This window comes from Ornithorhynchus anatinus, chromosome 10, assembly GCF_004115215.2.
Source record: "Ornithorhynchus anatinus isolate Pmale09 chromosome 10, mOrnAna1.pri.v4, whole genome shotgun sequence".
Lineage (NCBI taxonomy): Eukaryota > Metazoa > Chordata > Mammalia > Monotremata > Ornithorhynchidae > Ornithorhynchus > Ornithorhynchus anatinus.
This window is the reverse complement of record NC_041737.1, coordinates 28365325-28384636: the sequence shown is the minus strand read 5'-3', so window position 1 is coordinate 28384636 and position 19312 is coordinate 28365325. Positions and strand designations below refer to the sequence as shown.

Below are 19312 nucleotides of genomic sequence, written 5' to 3'. Positions count from 1 at the left end.
ATCGTCTTAAGGTTTTCACGGCCTGAAAGGATCCTATTTGGGTAGATAAGGAGAATTCCTGGGCTGCAAGGAAGTTTGACTCGTATCCTAGCCAGACCCTCATTTGCAAAGTGTATTTCTAGCCACTGCGAATTTCACCGCACCACAGCAATGGGCAATCTCAGTTGGGAAAACTCCCCTTGAATGGAAATTTCCTTCCTCCATATCTATTTAGGAAGCAAATCAGATGTCTTCTCCCGTGGGTCCCCTTTTCCTGACTCCTGACTCTCTCCTGACTCCTCACATTGGAATCCTTGTTCCTGGGAGGTTTGGATTGATTTAAAGAGAGAGAATTGAAATGACTTGCCTGTCTAGGGGCCTTATGCATGAATGATGGCTTGGGAAAAGGAATTCCTTGCTGTTCCCTAGGAAAGCCCTCTTATCTCTCTGTGTTCAAACCAAGGTTTGAAATTTGAAGTACCCACATGAACCACGGCTCCAGGAGATGGGGGGAAGCAGCCGAGGAGGAAGGAGGAGACTCGAATGCCCTGACCACCCCAGTACCAAACAAGCCGGCCAGGGAGATCCCAGCCGCAGTGGTGAGGCCCAAAATGGTAGGAGAAATTCTTCGCTTGGACTGAGTGAGATTATTATCGACAGGTTCTCAGGGAGATCGAAGGAATGATATGTGGGTGTGAGGGATTGACTGTGTACCTGGGTACCCGGGAAATTTTGGCTTATTGACTCATCCAAGTTTTAGCTTTCTTTTTTTTTCCTGGAAGAAAAGAAATGAAGAAAGCGTTGTAATGTCTGTAAGAAGTCCCAAACGAAGGCCAGACGCCACTGTGTTACTACTCCTACTCTGCAGTGAGGTCGAGTTGCCTTTTAGATACCTCTGGGAGGGATTCGGGACAAGAGAGCCGCACCCAAGAGGAAGAGGACAAGGCAGATGTCGACTGGGGGATCACGCCAACACGTGGAGACCGGGACACCCCTGAGAGGGGATGGAAGTCGTCCTGTCCATCCGAAAAAAAATAAGTATCGAATCAACTACTAATCCCCAAACTCTGGGAAAAATTTCCTGCTAGTATCAAATCATTTGAACCAGGCGCAATCTCTCTCCCATTTTTAGATTCCAGATGAAAAGATGTTTGGAGTTTTCCTCCCAGAATATTTTCCCAATCCATTTTCAGGAGAAAGAACTCTGGTTAGGATGTTGCTTTTACTCCTCAGAATCCAGTCAGAGGAGAGAGAGGACATGCGGGGAGCTTTTAATTAGGAATAAATATAGGGAAAGTCAAAGAGAGATTAAAAAGAGAGTACTGGTAGGATGTTAAAAGTAGATAAAAAAACCCCTGAAACTTCACTGTAAATTTCCCAGGGAAATTTACCTCCTGTCCCCTTCCAAAGAAGGAATAAAGCAGCCTAAGACGAGGCTCCCCGCCCTGTAGAACAGTTCGCTCTCCTGACTACTGGGATTGGGATTATATTCCATGTGAGGCTTGGATTTGTTATTAGGAGAGAGGCAAGAATATTTTTGCACGTCCTCTAAGGGTGTGTTTCTGAATGTGATGTGGAAAAGAATTCCTGCTGTAAAGTGGTGGTAGAGCCCGAGTTCTAACCCAGGTGGACAGTTTTCAGAGACTTCACCTACCCACGTCTGGGAGCGCCCCCCAACCGGCAGGCATCTCCCCGGGCGGAGAACGGCGGCCTCCGACATCGGCCGAAGCTGACCACCAGGAGAGCGAGAAGGGCTAGATGAAAAGATGCTGGCAACAGCCAAGGTAGGAAACCAGGTGGAAAGTGTTTGGGAGGAGGGGGAGGATTGAACTATAGACCCATTTCCACAGCAGCCAAAGGGAAGAGTGCTCAAGACAGGAAGAGATTCATGCACGTGACTTGTGGGAGGGATTTTTGACAAACGATGCTAGCTTGATTGCGGCTCAGGCCACCTCTGCCGATAACCAAGGCTAATGAAGGTATTTTCTTTTTCCACCCCAGGACTGCGGCCTGATTTCCAAACCTAGGATTGGCTCGGCTTGTCCAAGGCTACCGGAAGAATGAAGACTGCCGTGAGAGATGACCTTCCTTCTGGATCGGGCGGCAAGTGGTGGATAAAGGGAAAACCCTTTTAGGCCCCTAGCTAATCCCTCCAGCTATATCCCAGGTCTTTGGGGCCAAGAAGATGGAGGAAAAAAATTAGTTTCCTTCAGGCAAAGCATCTCCTGCTTTTATTTATCGACTTAAGGTCTTCACGGCCTGAAAGGGTCCTATGGGGGTCAAAAAAAGGAGAATTTTCTTTTAGGCACAAACTCTCTGGGTTATTGGATTACCTAAGGGCTTAAAAGGCTTTCAAAGAAAATACATGAGGAGCGAAAGGAGAGATCTGCCGTATGGCGAAGCCGTCTTCTGTATGTTAGTCCACCTCATGTCTCCAAGGCCTTTTATTGGAGAATACAGCGAGAGTTATTGAGGTGTCAGAGGAGAAAGCTTTTTGTACCTGCACAAATTCTCCAGATTTCATTTCCCTCCCTTGGGTCATCAAGGCCTTCAAAAGAATGTTTGAGGTGCCAAGGGAGAAATTTGCTTCAAGCGAATACTCTCCACCTTTTCTCTCTCTGTCGAAGGTCTTCAAGGCCTCCAAAGAGAATATTGGAGTGAAAAGGAGGAAATTTGCTTTGTCCAAAACAATCTGCTCTTTTCTCTCTTCTCACGGTCTTCAAGGCCTGAAAGGACAATCTATGGAGTTCAAAAAAGAAAAAACGGGAATTTTCCTTTGTGCAGAATCTCCCTGCTTCTCCCTCCACCTAGGGTCTTCAAGGCCTCTGAAGAGAATACTGGGGGAGTAAATGGAGAAATGGCTTGTTGCAGATCCATCTCCTGTCCATTACTCCACCTCAGGCCTTCAAGGCCTCTGAACGGAGAATGAATGAGAGACTTTTGGAGGCGTAAGAGGGGAAATTTGCTTCATGCAAAAATCTCCAGATTGTATTTCTCTATCTCTGGTCTTCAGGGCCAGAAAAGAGAATAGTAATGGGCAAAAAGGAGAAAATGGCCTCATGTTAAGCTCTGGCTGCAAAAAGGAGAAAATCGCCTCATGTTAACCCCTGGCTTTCCGATCCCTACTGAAGGTCTTCAAGTCCTCCGGTGAGGGTATTTGAGGTGAGAAAGGAGTAAGTGGGTTTCATGGACGCAGCTCCCAGTTTATGTTTCCCTAGGGTCTTCAAGGCCTCCAAAGAGAATATTTCAAGGAAAAGGGAGAAATTGGCTTCATGCAACCAATTTCCTGCTTCCAGTTCCCTCACTCAGGTTATCAAGGCCCCGATATGTATAACATTTAAAAAGAGAGAGTTTGGCTTCATGCCAAAACCTTCCAGCTCATTTGTCCGGCTGTGGTCGACGAGACCTTCAAAGATAGCATATGCAGTGAAAAATGATCAATTTGCTTCATGCAAACCATCTCCAGCTTTTCTTTCTGCAGGGCTTTAAAGGCCTGGCAAGGGAATGATTGAGGTGAAAAGGGAGAAATTTGCTTCATGCAGTAGATGCATCTCCCGTTGATTCCTCCATTTGAGGCCTGCAAGGCTTTTGAACTGAGAATGAATAGAGACGAGTTGAGGTGGCAAAGGAGCCGATTGCTTCATGCCAAGCATCTCCAGCTTGTATGTCTCTCCCTGAGGTCTTCCAGGCCTTCCAGGGAAATATTTGAGGTGCAAAAGGAGAAGCAAACTCTAGTTTTGGTTCCTCTAGGGTCTTCAAGGCCTCCCAAGAGAATACTTGAGGTGAAAAGGGAGAAATTGGTTTCATTCCAAACTGTCTCTTGCCTTCTTTCTCTCATGTCTCTAAGACCTGAGAAGATAGTTTATGGCATACAAAAAGGAGAATTTTGGTTCCTGCCAAATCTGTTCAACTTATTGGTCAATCTGAGGTCTTCAAGACCATCAAAGAGAATGTAAGAGGCTTCCTGCCAAAAACCTCCTACTTTCCTTTCTCTCCCTGAAGTCTTCCGGACCAGAAAAGGGAATAGTTGAGATTGGAAAAAAAAACAGGAGAAATTTGCCTCATGCAAGCCACCTCCCAATTTCATTTCTCTACCTAAGGTCCTCAAGACCAGAAAAGAGAATATGTTTGACAAGTCCAAAAGGGGCAAGTTTTCTCCTGCAAAGCGTCTCCTGCTTTTGTGTCTCTACCTAAGGGCCAGAAGGAGTAATGTATGGGGTCCAGAAAGGAAATCTTTTCCTGCTACAAAACCTCACCTCATCATTTTTTCACCTAAGGTCTTCAAGACCTGAAGAGAAACTACATGAACTGGAAAAGGAGTCATTTGCTTCATGCGGAAACATCTCCCGTGCCTTGGTCCACAAGAGGCCTTTAAGGCCTTTGACAAGACAATAAATAGAGAACATTGGTGGTGAAAAGGAGAAATGTGCCTCATGCAAAACAAATCTGCTTTCATTTCTCTGCCCAAGGTCTTCATGGACCTGAAATGAGAATCTTTGAAGTGAGAAAGGGGAGGTTTTCTCCATGCAGAAACCTCTCCTGTTCATTACTCTTCTTGAGGTCTTCAAGGCCTTTTAAGAACCTAAGAATGGAGAATATTGGTGGAGAAAAGAGGACCCCTGCTTTATGCAAAAAAAAAAAATCTGCTTCTGTTGTACTACCTAAGGTCTTCAGGGCCTGAAAAGAGAAACTTGAGGTGAGAGAGGAGAAGTTTGCTTCATGCAGAAACCTCTCCTGTTCACTTGAGGCTTTGAAGGCATTTTAAAATATGATGACTAGAGAATATTGGTGATGAAAAGGAGACCTTTGCTTCATGCAAAAAAAAAAAAATCTCTTTCACTCTCTAAGGTCTTCAGGGCCTGAAAAGAGAATCTTGAGGTGAGAAAGGAGAAGTTCGCTTCATGCGGAAACCTCTCCTGTTCGTGACTCCACTTGAGGCCTTCAAGGCCTTTGAAGAAAGAAAGAGGTGACAAAAGGAGAAATTTGCTTCATGCAAATCGTCTTCTGCTTTTGTATCTCCACCTAAGGTCTTCAAGACCTGAAATGAGAATTCAGTCCGTACAAAGACCAAGGGAGTTTTCTTAATGCATTCTCCTGCCAGGGTTTCTCCACCTAAGGTCTTCAAGGCCATCCAAGGGTGGGGGGAAAAAAGGAGAAATTTTCTTCATGCAGATCTACTTCCGGTACAGTTCTCCACCTCAGGCCTTTAAGGCCTTTTCATGGAGAGAAAATAGAGACCATCTGAGGTACAGAAAAAAGCATTGGGTTCATGCAAAGCATCTCCAGCTTTGATTTCTCTCCCTGAGGTCTTGACGGCCTCAAAAGGGGAGATTTGAGGTGAAAAATGAGAAATTTGCTTCATGCAAACAGGCCCCAGCTTCTCCTTCTTTACCTAAGGTGTTCAAGGCCATAGAAGAGAACATCTGCAGTGAGAATGGAGAAATTGGCTTTATGCATGCAATCTCCAGCTTTTATTTCTCAGAGGTCTTCAAGGCCTCAAAAGAGAACATTTGAGGCTTCAGTGGAGACATTTGCTTCATACTAATGATCTCCTACATTGATTTCTCTTCCTAAGGTCTTCAAGGCCGCCCAAGAGAATCGTTGAGGTTGAAAAGCAGCAGTTGGCTTCATGCCAACTACCTCCCGCTTTCAGTTCTCTCCGTAAGGTCTTTAGCCCCCAAAGGAGAATATCTGTGTGGAAGATGGACACGTTTTCTTCATGGAAACAACCTCCTGCTTCTGTTTCTCCCCCTGAGGGCCGGAAAAGGCAATACGTGAGTTTCAACAAGGAGACATTTGCTTCACGCAGACACTCTCCTGCTGATCTGTCTTCAAGACCTGAAGAGAAAAATATATGACCTGGAGAAGGAGACATTTGCTTGGTGCAGAATCATCTCTCTGGCATGAGTTCATTTCAGGTCTTCAAGGCCTTTGACTCAAGAGTGAAGAGAGAATATGTCATTTGAAAATGGGGGAATTTACTTCAAGTCACTTTCTCCCACTTTTCTTTCCTTAGTCCAAGGTCTTCATGGCCAGAAAAGAGAATATTTGGGTATGAAAAAGAGAAATTTGCTTCAGTGTGCCAAATCTCCTATTCATTATGCCACATCTCACCTATGAAGGCGTTGCAGTTGAGAATATTTGGAGAATCGCCAATGTGCAAGAGAAAGAATTTGCTCCCTGGGAAAAAAATGATCTCACTTATTTCTCTGCCCGCGATCTTCAAGGCCTGGCAAGAGAATACGTATGAGCTGGAAGAGGAGCAGTTTTGCTTCATGCAAAAAGATGTTCCCGTTGCTTAGTCCGCCTAAGGCCTTCATGGCCTTTGATTGAGAAGTTAAGAGTAGACAAGGTGGAAAAGGAGAAATGTACTTCCAGGTCTTCATGGCCTGAAAAGAGAGCGTCTATGAGATGGCAAAGGGAGAAATTTGCTCCCTACACAAACCACCCTGATCATTTTTCTTACTTAGGGTCTTCAAGGCCTGAAGAGAAAACGTATGAGCTGGAAAAGGAGAGATGTTTCTCCTCCGGACCCATCCCCTGTGCATCAGTCCACCTCAGGCCTTTAAGGCCTTTGAATTAAGAGTCATTCTCGAATCTGTGAGGTGAAAAACCTCCTGTTGATTCCACTAGCTCAGGCCTTCAAGGCCCTTGATGGTAGCATTGAGATGAAAAAGGAGGCAGTGGAGGTAGACCACCTGGACTGCAGTAAAGAGGATAGATTCCTACCCGCAGTCTAACTGGTTCCATGCAAAAATCTAACTGTGCATCCTCCTGAGCTCTCTTTGGGCTCCACCCCTGGTCTTTAGGGCCTGGGCTTTGGGAGAGAGCAAAGAGGTAGGAATGGAGTGAAGAGCTTCCTGCTAATAATCCCGGAAAGGGTTTTCCCTTTTATCCTTCCACTCTGCCTGCTCTGCCCTCTTAACCGTGGACAAAGTCACCAAGCCACTCTGGGCCGTCTGACCAGGTAAGAATTTGCAGGTTGAGGATTCTTCGGGAATGCTCATTACGGATGCTTTTGGGGCTCAGTCACTCCCGATGTGTTGGGGATTTCCAAAATGTATATGAAGCTGCAGCTTGGAATTCTTTCAAAATCACCAAGGCTTTACTTCAACATTGTGCCTTGGTTGAAATATCTCCTTCAGACCTGCATGAATATGTTAGTTTCTTCTCTCCACATTGCAGTTGACTCTTGACTCTCTTGCCTCTTTGCTAGAGCCCTGCATCCTAAGAGCTGAGCTCATCTGATGTGGAAATGACAGATGAAGAAAGAGGTAAGCAGCCCTTGCAGACCATACATGGCAAGATGCAAAAAAGTGTAATTTACAGTTCCACAGGTTGGGATGCCTGGTTGATTTTTCCTTTCCTATTGGGTGTGTCCGGTGAAGTATTGGGACCTGAAACCAATCTGGCATCCCTCCTCATTGCTTAAACAAGCTTTAATCAAGCTTTGCGAAGGAGAAAGAGGTATAAAAATGAAGCTGATTTGAACTCCTGAATCTAAGTACTTAGATGTATTTTTGAGGTGGCCTCATTTTCTGTTTCTCTGCAGGGCCAAGCTCCACTACTCCAGAAAGGCTCCATTTCCTCCAGAGAAAGTTCATCTCTAGAAGAATAGAGGATGAAGGAAATCATCTGATGGTTGGGTTTGGAGAAAATCCGGCTACTGGTTAAGGGGAAACTGTTCTGGACCCAAGGCTCAGTCGGGGACCTCTGGTCCAGGCTATTGGAGGGTGATCCAAGAAAATTTGAGGTGGAGGAGGAGGGAGGGATTTGGCATCATGCCCAATTCTTGTAAAACATAGCTTGATGTCAAACTTAACCTCTCCTCTGATGATCTCCTGCCTTGGGTCTTCAAGGCCCAGGACCGAGTTGGGAGAAAGTAGCCTTATGCAAAAGCGTCCTGTTTGATACATCATCTCCCATCCTGGCTACTCCAGTCTTTGTGGTGGATGGTGGGGATGGGGTGACGGGGGGGACGGGGACAGCTCACCCCAGAGAAACCCTTCAGGGGGCAAGAGAGAAATTGTCTTCTTGCAGAACCTCCTGGAAAGCATGGTCTAGCCTTCCAAGAACTCCCAAGTTTGGGCTCTATGGCTGCACGTCTGCACCAAGCGAGTATCCTCATAGACCACCTGGGCTATTTTTCTTGTGGGCCTTCTGGTTTTCAGAGAGGTTAGAGCTGCTCAAATTTGACCATGTTGGTTGATTTTACCTGTGAAGAAGTCATCCAATACTAGAGGGAAATACCTTTTACAATTCTATAGTGTTAGGTCAGGATTACAATTGGAAACCTGTATGACGAAAGCACAACAGAGTTAACTCCTTGTCCTCCTGTAAATCCTGATTGACCAGCTCATTGTTCAATGGAATGGTATTTTTCTCTCACCCGGTTGACATGAAAGAACTAGAAGACCTAGGCAGTCCATCACACCAGCAAGCATTTCGTAAGTCAATAAAATAGCTAAATAAAATTAAACTAAATATAAAACGCAACTCCGGGTAGCACAATAAAATACAATAAAATAGTTTAAAATAAAAATAACTACTAAAATCATTAACATATAAAATAATGACATATAAATGCATACAGCACTCATTCCATTGAACGTAGACGTCTGGGAAATCTGAGGATTAAAAAAAAAAAAAACAAACCCCGGACTTGGGAAGACCAAAAATGGGGAGCGAGGTTTATCTCTCTGGCTTTAATAATGGCATCTGCTGAATGGCTTTATGACCGCAAACTGACTCTAACACTATAGACCCACCCAAAAACTCTGAGGGGAAATTCAATCCAATTTCAAGGGAGTTTTGCCTGGCCTGCTAGGTTTCAGAATGTCTGTCACCTGGAGTATTTTGTCCCCAAGGTTTGGATTCTATACAGATTTAGGGGACTGCTGTTGTGGGCTGGACCTTGCCTGTCTATGGTCGGCCTGGTAGGACCTGAGGTAAGCGCGGGCTCGGAGGGAGAAATGGACTAATTCCCACAAAGGGTGGGTTGAAGGGCTATCCTGAGGGTGGCCCTGGGAGCTGGCAAGCGTTGCCTCGATGAACATCAGTGCGTTTCCACCTGCCTTAGCTTTTGCATCTGAGAATCTGCCGGTAGGATTTGTATTCCGCTGCCTACAGCAAGGGGAGAATCGAGGGTCCTAGGTCTGGAGAAAACAACTGGAGGTGAAGGTGCAGCAGAGCAAGAAGAAGAATCCCCGCGATTGTGCCCGCCCCGGGAGGAATGGCCGCTGCCCCTGCGGCCCCGTCTTGTGGGGCGGGGTGGGGGGGAAGCAGGGGCAGCCTGGTAAGAGGGGCCGGAGGGAGGAGGGATGTCACGGACCAGGCCTGCGGAGGTGGGACGGAGGGTCTGAGCCCGCTGCAGCACTGCCACTCGGTGCCCCCTGATCATCAGTGGGAGGTCCACTGCAGGGGGGACAGTGGCAGTGCAGGGGAGGGAGCGGCCGGGAAGAGGGTGCTGCTGGGGATCCCTTCTCTATCTTTTCCCCTCTTCATTCCCCCCTCGCCCCCCCCCCCGACGCCCCCGCTTTTCTTCCAGCCACTTCCATTTCTCCTTCTTCCCTTTCTTCCGTAAAATAAAAGTTAAAAAAAGGTTGTTTCAACAGCACCTCAACGGTTCGAGGAGCACATCTCTCCAGCCAAGCCAGCTCTAGCTTCTTCCCGGACTGGATTTGCAACAGCCCCAGAGAACAACCACCTGAAGCGTTCCTGTCTCCAGCCCAACGCCACACAAGCCCGGACCCAAGCCTCCGCATGTCTTCTGGGATCTGAAGTTGCCTCTCAGCCCTCCAGCCAAGCCAGCTCTAACTTCTTCCTGGACTTGCAACCGCCCGAGGGAACAGCAACCTGAAGCACTCCTGACTCCACCCCAGCCCCACACCAGCCCAGACCCGAGCCTCAGCTTGTCTTCTGAGGCCGGCCCGGAGATCCCTCTGACCAGCCCTGCCACCCACACTTGAGCCCTGCCCCTGGCCTCACCCTACCCCCTTTCACTTAATCCACCCCTCCCCCTTCCAGAATTTCCAAGAAAACCTTTACTTGGTCCAAACTCTATGTTAATAAATAAAAATCGTTCATATCCCATCTGAAACCTGAGGGTCTCCCTTTGTTTTGTAGATTGGGTTCTCCTATGGTTCAAAGTCATGGTGTCAGCCCAAGATAATACCGATAGTCCATTAGGGGTAATGACTGAAACCCCTGCTTGTACAAAGGAAAGGGAAGGTGGCAGCCCTGCTCCCCCCAGGGCTGAACAGTAAACAGAGGGGTGGGAACTCGTGAGGCAGATAAAGATGTGTCAGTTCTGTGGGGGAAAGTGGAAGGGTGATCTATGACACTTAGATGCCCCATCTTCCTTAGAAGTTTTTTTTTTTCTTTTTTTCTCTGCCATCTCCCAGGAGACCTGGTGTGCAAAGGAGAACTCCCAGGACATCTGGATCAGTGCCAAGTATAGTTGGTTGTGTGTTTCACTTGCCTTAGTGTAACCACTGGCTCCTAAACCACTCTTTCGCACATTCCCTCACTACACAACCCTAGCACACCCTACTTGTCTACTTCCCTTTACCCACCCTCATTAATAATGATAATGATAATACCTGTGGTATTTATGAAGGGTTTTCTATGTGCCAAGCGCTGTACTAAGCAGCGCAGTGGGTACAAGCCAATCAGGTTGGATAACAGTCCCTGTCCCTCTTGGGGCTCACTGTCCAAATTCCCCATTTACAGATGGGTTCACTAAGGCCCAGAGAAGTGAAGTGACTTGTCCAAAGCTACACAGCAGGCAGATGGTGGAGCTGGGATTAGAACTTCTGACATTCTGACTCGCGGGTCTGTGCTCTATCCATTTCCCCAGGCCCCTAACCCTCCCACATTAACCCACACCTTTGCTTTTCCCTTATGGTCCACACTTCTTCACACATACTGCTCTAACTTTCTTCCTGCGCTGCCCGCTACTAAAGACACAACCCCATGCACATTCCTAGCACTTCCCAATCCACCTGAGACACATGCAACCATTCCTCTTCAGAGCTGGTGAAGAGGAGAAGACAGCGGTAGAGCAGATGAGAAAAACTTGCTGCTGCGACAACAGCAGCAGGTCTCAGGAGTTGCTCCTAGGGCTAGACCGGTCGACTTTACCCATGGCAAAAACTGTACCTGTGCTTTCCTAATCAGCCTTAACCCTCAACTTTCAGGTTTTCCCACTTGCATGTTTCACCCCGTTCAAAATTTAGGGATGTAGAGCATAGCCTCTCCTCACCCCCTCCACAATGAAACCCTGACACGTATGGTAAAGCAGCATGGCTCAGTGGAAGGAGTCTGGGCTTGGGAGCTAGAGGATGTGGGTTCTAATCCCAGCCCCGCCACTTGTCTGTTCTGTGACCTCGGGCAAGTCACTTAAGTTCTCTGTCCCTCAGTTACCTCATCTGTAAAATGGGGTTTAAAAGTGTGAGCCCCACGTGGGACTACCTGATTACCCTGTATCCAATCCAGTGCTTAGAACAGTCCTTGGCACGTAGTGAGCGCTTAGTAAATACCACAATTGTTATCATCATTATTATTGTGTAAAAAGTCATAGAACTTTTTTAGGTGTTTTACAGTTGAGTCTAGAAAAGTTATGTGACTACTGTGCATGGGCTGGGGAGTCAGAGGACCCGGTTCTCATCCCAACTCTGCCACGCGTCTGCTGTGTGACCTTGGGCAAGCCACTTCACTTCTCTGAACCTCGGTTATCAAATCTGTAAAAATGGGGATTAGGACTCTGAGCCCCCCGGAGGACAACCTGATGGTCTTGTTTCTAACCTAGTGCTTAGAACAGTGCTTAGAACCTAGTAAGGGCTTCACAAATGCAGTTATTATTATGATTCTAATTACGGCATGACGGTAAAATCAGTTCAGATGATGAGCGTTTTTAATTGTGTTTCTAATGAAGAGAAAGAATTCGTTATAAGGTTCCACCCCAAGGATTTCTGTACGCCATGAACTGTTCTCAGCGGTTGGGTTGATTCGAGGTCAACGGGTTGATCAGAGTCCCTGTCCAGGGCTGGGGCTCACAGCCTTAGCTCCTGCTTGACAGATGAGGAATTGATAGATGGACTCGGGTGGAAAGGTTAAGTGGAGAAGACGATTTGGAGGGGCAGGGGAAGAGGAGGAGCTACACCACAGTCCTATTGACCTGTTGAGTATTGGCAGAACACCCGTGGGCCGCTAGCCTGCTGGTTCGATGAAACGGAAGACTGGGGCAGGGGAGAGAGATAAGGGTTAGCAAGATAGTTGTGGAAGTTATCCCCACTGAGATGGTACCTAAAGGTATGGGGGTGGATGAGTTTCCGAAGGAAACGAACCTAAAAGGAGAAGAATAGGAATGACACAGCTCATTCCTTCATTCATTCAATCATATTGATTGCGCCCTTACTGCGTGCAGAGCACTGTACTGAGCGCTTAGGAAAGTACAATGCGGCAACAGAGAGAGACGATGCCTGCCCACATTGAGCTCAGGGTGAGAGGCTAAAGAGCGGAAGCAGTGACAAAAAAATGCCTCATAAACATTTCCATATCTTCCATTACTTCTTAATCCCTGTTTTACAGATGAGGCAACTAAGGCCCAGAGAAGTGAAGTGACTTGCCCAAGGTCACATGGCAGACAAGTGGCAGAGCCAGCATGTGACCCCGGGTCCTTTTGACTCCCAGGCCTGTGCTCTATCCACTAGACCACACGACCTCTCTGTACCCTGTAAAGTCCTTATGGATAGGGAACGGGTTTACCAATTCCATTATATTCTATTTCCCAAGCACTCTGTAATAATAATAATGATAATATATTATATAATAGGGATAATTATTATATAGATGAATAATAATTATGGTATTTGTTAAGTGCTTACTATGTGCCAAGCACTGTTCTGAGCACTGGGGCAGACGCAAGGTAATGAGGTTGTCCCTCTGAGGGGCTCATATTCTTAATCCCCATTTTACAGGTGAGGTAACTGAGGCCCAGAGAATTTAAGTGACTTGCCCGAGGCCACAGAGCAGACCAGGGGCGGGCCCCGGATTAGAACCCATGACCTTCTGGCTCCCAGGAAATGAAGGCCTTGGGTTCTAATCCCAGTCCCACCACTTCTCCGCTGTGCACCCTTGGGCAAGTCTCTTCACTTCTCTGGGCCTCACTTATTAATCAAGAGAGTCTCTCCGGGGTAATGACTGGAAACTCTTCTTTATAGAAAGGAAAGTGAAGGTGGCAGCCCAGCTCCAGTCAGTATAGCTGAACAGTAAACGGAGGGGTGGGAAGTCCTGAGCTAGACAAAGGTATAACAGTTCTGGAGGTGAAAGTGGAAGGGTGATCTATGACACTTAGATGCCCCATCTTCCTTGGAAGTCTTTTTTCTTTGTTTCCTCTGCCCCCTCCCAGGAGACCTGGTGTGCCCCAGGTCCAGCCCGATCTGGATCAGTGCAAAGTCTAGTTGGTTGCACTCCCAACTTCTCTCCTTCCTTTTACCCACCCTCCTTAATAAGTCCCTGTCCAGGGCTGGGGCTCACAGCCTTAGCTGCCGTTTGACAGACGAGGAATTCCCAGCTTGATCGATGGACTGTGGTGGAAAAGTTAGCGGAGAAGAGGATTTGGAGGGATAGGGGAAGAGAAGGAGCTACACCACAGACCTGTTGACCTTTTCAATATTGGCAGAACACCCGTGGGCCGATGTCCTGCTGGTTCGATGAAATGGCAGACTGTGGAAGGGGACAGAGATAAGGTTGGCAAGATAGATGTGGAAGTTAACCCCACTGAGATGGTAACTAAGGGTAGGGGAGTGGATGAGTTTCCTGAGGAAATGAACCTAAAAGGAGAAGAATAGGAACGACACAGTTCATTCCTTCATTCATTCAATCATATTGATTGAAACCTTACTGTGTGCAGAGCACTGTTCTGAGCGCTTAGGGAAAGTACAATCCGGCCAAAGAGAGAGACGATCCCTGGCCACAAAGAGCACGGAGGAGAGGCTGAAGAGTGGAAGCAGTGACAAAAAAATGCCTCATAAAAATCTCCATATCTGCCATCACTTCCCCAATTGAGTAATGGTAGTAATAATAATTACGGTATTTCCTAAGTGCTTACTATGGGTCAATCAGTGTTTTGAGCACTGGGGCAGCAGCGTGGCTCAGTGAAAAGAGCCCGGGCTTGGGAGTCCGAGGCCCTGGTTTCGAATGTCAGCTCTGCCACTTCTCAGCTGTGTGACTGTGGGCAAATCACTTAACTTCTCTGTGCCTCAGTTCCCTCATCTGTAAAATGGGGATGAAAACTGTGAGCCTCACGTGGCACAACCTGATTACCCTGTATCTACCCCAGCGCTTAGAGCAGTGCTCTGCACATAGTAAGCACTTAACAAATACTACAAAAAAAAATCTTGTCCCTTTGAGGGCTCACGTTCTTAATCCCCATTTTACAGATGAGGTAGCTGAGGCCCGGCAAACCAATGGCAAGACTGGGATTAGAATCCATGACCTTCCAGTTCTCAGAAAATGAAGGTCCTGGGTTCTAATCCCAGCCCCGCCACTTTACCGCTGTGCGACCTTGGGCAAGCCATTTCACTTCTCTGGGCCTCACTCACCGCATATGAAAAAGGGGTGAGTCAGGGACTAGCTGACTACCCAGTGCTTCAAAGAGTGCTTGGCACACAATGAGTGTTTACCAGATACCATCGCCATCATCATTATCATTATTACCTTACGGCAAGGATAATAATTATGGTATCTGGTAAGCGCTTATTATGAGCTGAGCACTGTTCTAAGCGCTGGGGTAGATAGAGGGGAATGAGATTGTCCCAGGTGGAGCTCACATTTTTTAATCCCCTTTTTTTTTACAGATGAAGTAACTGAGGCATAGAGAAGTAAAGTGACGTGCCCAAGGTCACACAGCAGACAAATAGAGGAGCCGGGATTAGAACCGACGACCTCTGACTCCCAGGCCCATGCTCTTTCCACTAAGCTACACTGCTTCTCAATAGTGAGAGAGACAATCCCTGCCCACATGATTTCCAGAGTGAGAGGCTGAAGAGGTTGAAGTAGTGACCCCAAAATGCCTCCTAAACATATCGATCTATTCCATCCCTTGCCCTCATTTAATCCTAGTAAGAATGAGAATTAGGGCATCTGCCAAGTGCTCGTCATGTGCCGAGCACTGCTCTCAGCGCTTGGTTTGGGTTACTATGTGTCGATCAGTGTTTTGAGCACTGGGGCAGCAGCGGTGCTCAGTGGAAAGAGCCCGGGCTTGGGAGTCCGAGGTACTGGGTTCGAATCCCTGCTCTGCCGCTTCTCAGCTATGTGACTGGGGGCAAGTCACTTCACTTCTCTGTGCCTCACTTCCCTCATCTGTAAAATGGGGATGAAGACTGTGAGCCTCACGTGGGACAACCCAATTACCCTGTAGCTACCCCAGCGCTTAGAACAGTGCTTTGCACAGAGTAAGCGCTTAACAAATACCAAAAAAAAAAAAGCTGGTCCCTAAGAGCTCAGGTTCTTAATCCCCATTCTCCAGATGAGGGAATTGAGGCCCGGCAGACCCATGGCGGGACTGGGATTAGAACCCATGACCTTCTGTCTCCCAGGAAATGAAGGTCTTGGGTTCTAATCCCAGCCCCGCCACTTCACCGCTCTGCGACCCGGGGCAAGTCCATTCACTTCTCTGGGCCTCACTTACTGCATTTGAAAAATGGGGGTTAGGACCGTGAGCCCTACGGGGGACAAGCTGATTTCCTTGTGATTAGAACAGTGCTTGGCACCGGAGGAGTGTTGAACAGATAGCACCATCATCATCATTTTTATTACGATACGGCAATAAAGAGAGTCGATCCCCGCCCACAATGAGTGCCGAGGGAGAGGCTGAAGAGGTTGAAGCAGTGACCCCAAAATGCCTCCTAAACCTATCCATCTATTCCATCCCTTGCCCTCATTTAATCCTAGTAAGAATGCGAAATAGGGCATCTGCCAAGTGCTCGTTATGTGCAGAACACTGCTCTCAGCGCTTGGGTTGGGTTACTATGTGTCGATCAGTGTTTTGAGCACTGGGGCAGCAGTGTGGCTCAGTGGAAAGAGCCCGGGCTTGAGAGTCCAACATCCTGGGTTCGAATCACTGCTCTGACACTTCCCAACCGTGTGACAGGGGGCAAGTCACTTCAGTTCTTTGTTCCTCAGTTCCCTCATCTGTAAAATGGGGATGAAGACTGTGAGCCTCACGTGGGATAACCTGATTACCCTGTAGCTACCCCAGCGTTTAGAACAGTGCTCTGCACATAGTAAGCGCTTAACAAATACCACAAAAAAAAACCTGGTCCCTTTGAGGGCTCACGTTCTTAATCCCCATTTTACAGATGAGGTAGCTGAGGCCCGGCAGACCAATGGCAAGACTGGGATTAGAACCCAGTCTTGGAGAAGCAGCGTGAGAAGCATTCTTGGAGAAGCAGCGTGGCTCAGTGGAAAGAGCACGGGCTTTGGAGTCAGGGCTCCTGAGTTCGAATCCCAGCTCTGCCACTTGTCGGCTGTGTGACTGTGGGCAAGTCACTTCACTTCTCTGTGCCTCAGTTCCCTCATCTGTAAAATGGGGATTAAGACTGTGAGCCCCACGTGGGACAACCTGATTCCCCAGTGTCTACCCCAGCGCTTAGAACAGTGCTCGGCACATAGTAAGCGCTTAACAAATACCAACATTAATTAATTAACCCATGACCTTGCAGCTCTCAGAAAATGAAGGACCTGGGTTCTAATCCCAGCCCCGCCACTTCACTGCTGTGCGTCCTTTGGCAAGCCATTTCACTTCTCTGGGCCTCACTCACCGCGTTTGAAAAAGGAGGATTAGGACTGTGAGCCCTACAGGGGACTAGCTGACTACCCGGTGCTTCAAAGAATGCTTGGCACATAATGAGTGTTTAACAGAAACCATCGTCATCATCATTATCATTATTACCATACGGCAATAATAATGATTATGGTAATTGGGTAAGCGCTTATTATGTGCTGAGCACTGTTCTAAGCGCTGGGGTAGATAGAGGGGAATGAGATTGTCCCACGTGGAGCTTACGTTTTTTAATCCCCAATTTTTTTTACAGATGAGGAAACCGAGGCATAGAGAAGTAAAGTGATGTGCCCAAGTTCACACAGCGGACAGATAGAGGAGCCGGGATTAGAACTGACGACCTCTGACTCCCACGCCCAGGCTCTTTCCACTAAGCCATGCTGCTTCTCAACAGAGAGAGACAGACAATCCCTGCCCATGATGATTTCCGGAGTGAGAGGCCGAAGAGGTTGAAGCAGTGACCCGAAAATGCCTCCTAAACATATCCATCTATTCTATCCTTTGGCCTAATTTAATCCTAGTAAGAATGAGAATTAGGGCCTCTGCCAAGTGCTTGTTATGTGCTGAGCACTGCACTCAGCGCTTGGGTTGGGTTACTAAGTGTCAATCACTGTTTTGAGCACTGGGGCAGCAGCGTGGCTCAATGGAAAGAGCCCGGGCTTGGGAGTCCGAGGGCCTGGGTTCGAATCCCTGCTCTGCCACTTGTCAGCCGTGTGACTGGGGGCAAGTCACTTCACTTCTCTGTGCCTCAGTTCCCTCATCTGTAAAATGAGGATGAAGACTGTGAGCCTCACGTGGGACAACCCGATTACCCTGTAGCTACAACAGCGCTTAGAACAGTGCTCTGCACAGAGTAAGTGCTTAACAAATACAAAAAAAAAAGTTTTTCCCTTGAAGGGCTCAGGTTTTTAATCCCCATTCTCCAGATGAGGGAACTGAGGCCCGGCAGACCCATGGCGGGACTGGGATTAGAACCCATGACCTTCCGGCTCCCAGGAAATGAAGGTCTTTCTTGGGTTCTAATCCCAGCCCCGCCACTTCACCGCTCTGCGACCAGAGGCAAGTCCCTTCACTTCTCTGGGCCCCACTGACCGCATTAGAAAAATGGGGGTTAAGACCCCATCCCCTACGGGGGACAAGCTGATTTCTTTGTCCTTAGAACAGTGCTTGGCACCGGAGGAGTGTTGAACAGATAGCACCGTCATCATCATTTTCATTACGATACGGCAATAAAGAGAGTCGATCCCCGCCCACAATGAGTCCCGAGGGAGAGGCTGAAGAGGTTGAAGCAGTGACCCCAAAATGCCTCCTAAACCTACCCATCTATTCCATCCCTTGCCCTCATTTAATCCTAGTAAGAATGAGAATTAGGGCATCTGCCAATGTGCCGAGCACTGCTCTCAGTGCTTGGGTTGGGTTACTACGTGTCGATCACTGTTTTGAGCACTGGGGCAGCAGCGTGTCTCAGTGGAAAGAGCCCAGTCTTGGGAGTCTGAGGTCCTGGGTTCGAATCCCTGCTCTGCCACTTGTCAGCCATGTGACTGGGGGCAAGTCACTTCCCTTCTCAGTGCCTCAGTTCCCTCATCTGTAAAATGGGGATGAAAACTGTGAGCCTCACGTGGCCCAACCTGATTACCCTCTACTCTGTACCCTGTACTATGTGCTCTGCACATAGTAAGCGCTTAACAAATACCACAAAAAAAAATCTTCTCCCTTTGAGGATTCACGTTCTTAATCCCCATTTTACAGATGAGGTAGCCGAGGCCCAGCAGAACAGTGGCAAGACTGGGATTAGATCACATGACCTTCCAGCTCTCAGAAAATGAAGGTCCTGGGTTCTAATCCCAGCCCCGCCACTTCCCCGCTGTGCGATCTTGAGCAAGCCATTTCACTTCTCTGGGCCTCACTCACCGCATTTGAAAAAGGGGGATTAGGACTGTGAGCCCTACAGGGGACTAGCTGACTACCCGGTGCTTCAAACAGTGCTTGGCACATAATGAGCGTTTAACAGATACCATCGTCATCATCATTATCATTATGACCATACGGCAATAATAATAATTATGGTAGTTGGTAAGCGCTTATTATGTGCTGAGCACTGTTCTAAGCGCTGGGGTAGATAGAGGGTAATGAGATTGTCCCACGTGGAGTTCACATTTTTTAATCCCCATTTTTTTTTTACAGATGTGGTAACTGAGGCATAGAGAAGTAATGTGACGTCCCCAAGGTTCCACACCGGACAACTAGCAGAGCCGGGATTAGAACCGACGACCTCTGACTCCCACGCCCAATTTCTTTCCACTAAGCCACGCTGCTTCTCAATAGAGAGAGAGAGAGACAATCCCTGCCCATGATGATTTCCGGAGTGAGAGGCTGAAGAGGTTGAAACAGTGACCCCAAAATGCCTCCTAAACATATCGATCTATTCCATCCCTTGCCCTCATTCAGTCCTAGTAAGAATGAGAATTAGGGCATCTGCCAAGTGCT

General features: G+C 47.7%; 1 long non-coding RNA gene across 3 annotated transcripts; it reads left to right on the top strand.

Annotated features, from left to right (window-relative positions):
• Positions 1-2: 2 nt before the first annotated feature.
• On the top strand, positions 3-10078 carry LOC114814656. Of its 3 annotated transcripts, none has more exons than XR_003762438.2 (7): positions 3-306; positions 443-593; positions 762-1763; positions 1981-6946; positions 7196-7253; positions 7532-8927; positions 9059-10078. It is a non-coding gene; the product is annotated as an uncharacterized LOC114814656 (long non-coding RNA). The 3 variants fall into 3 exon arrangements; XR_003762437.2 differs by having other exon boundaries at positions 740-1763; XR_003762436.2 differs by having other exon boundaries at positions 443-1763.
• Positions 10079-19312: the final 9234 nt, after the last annotated feature.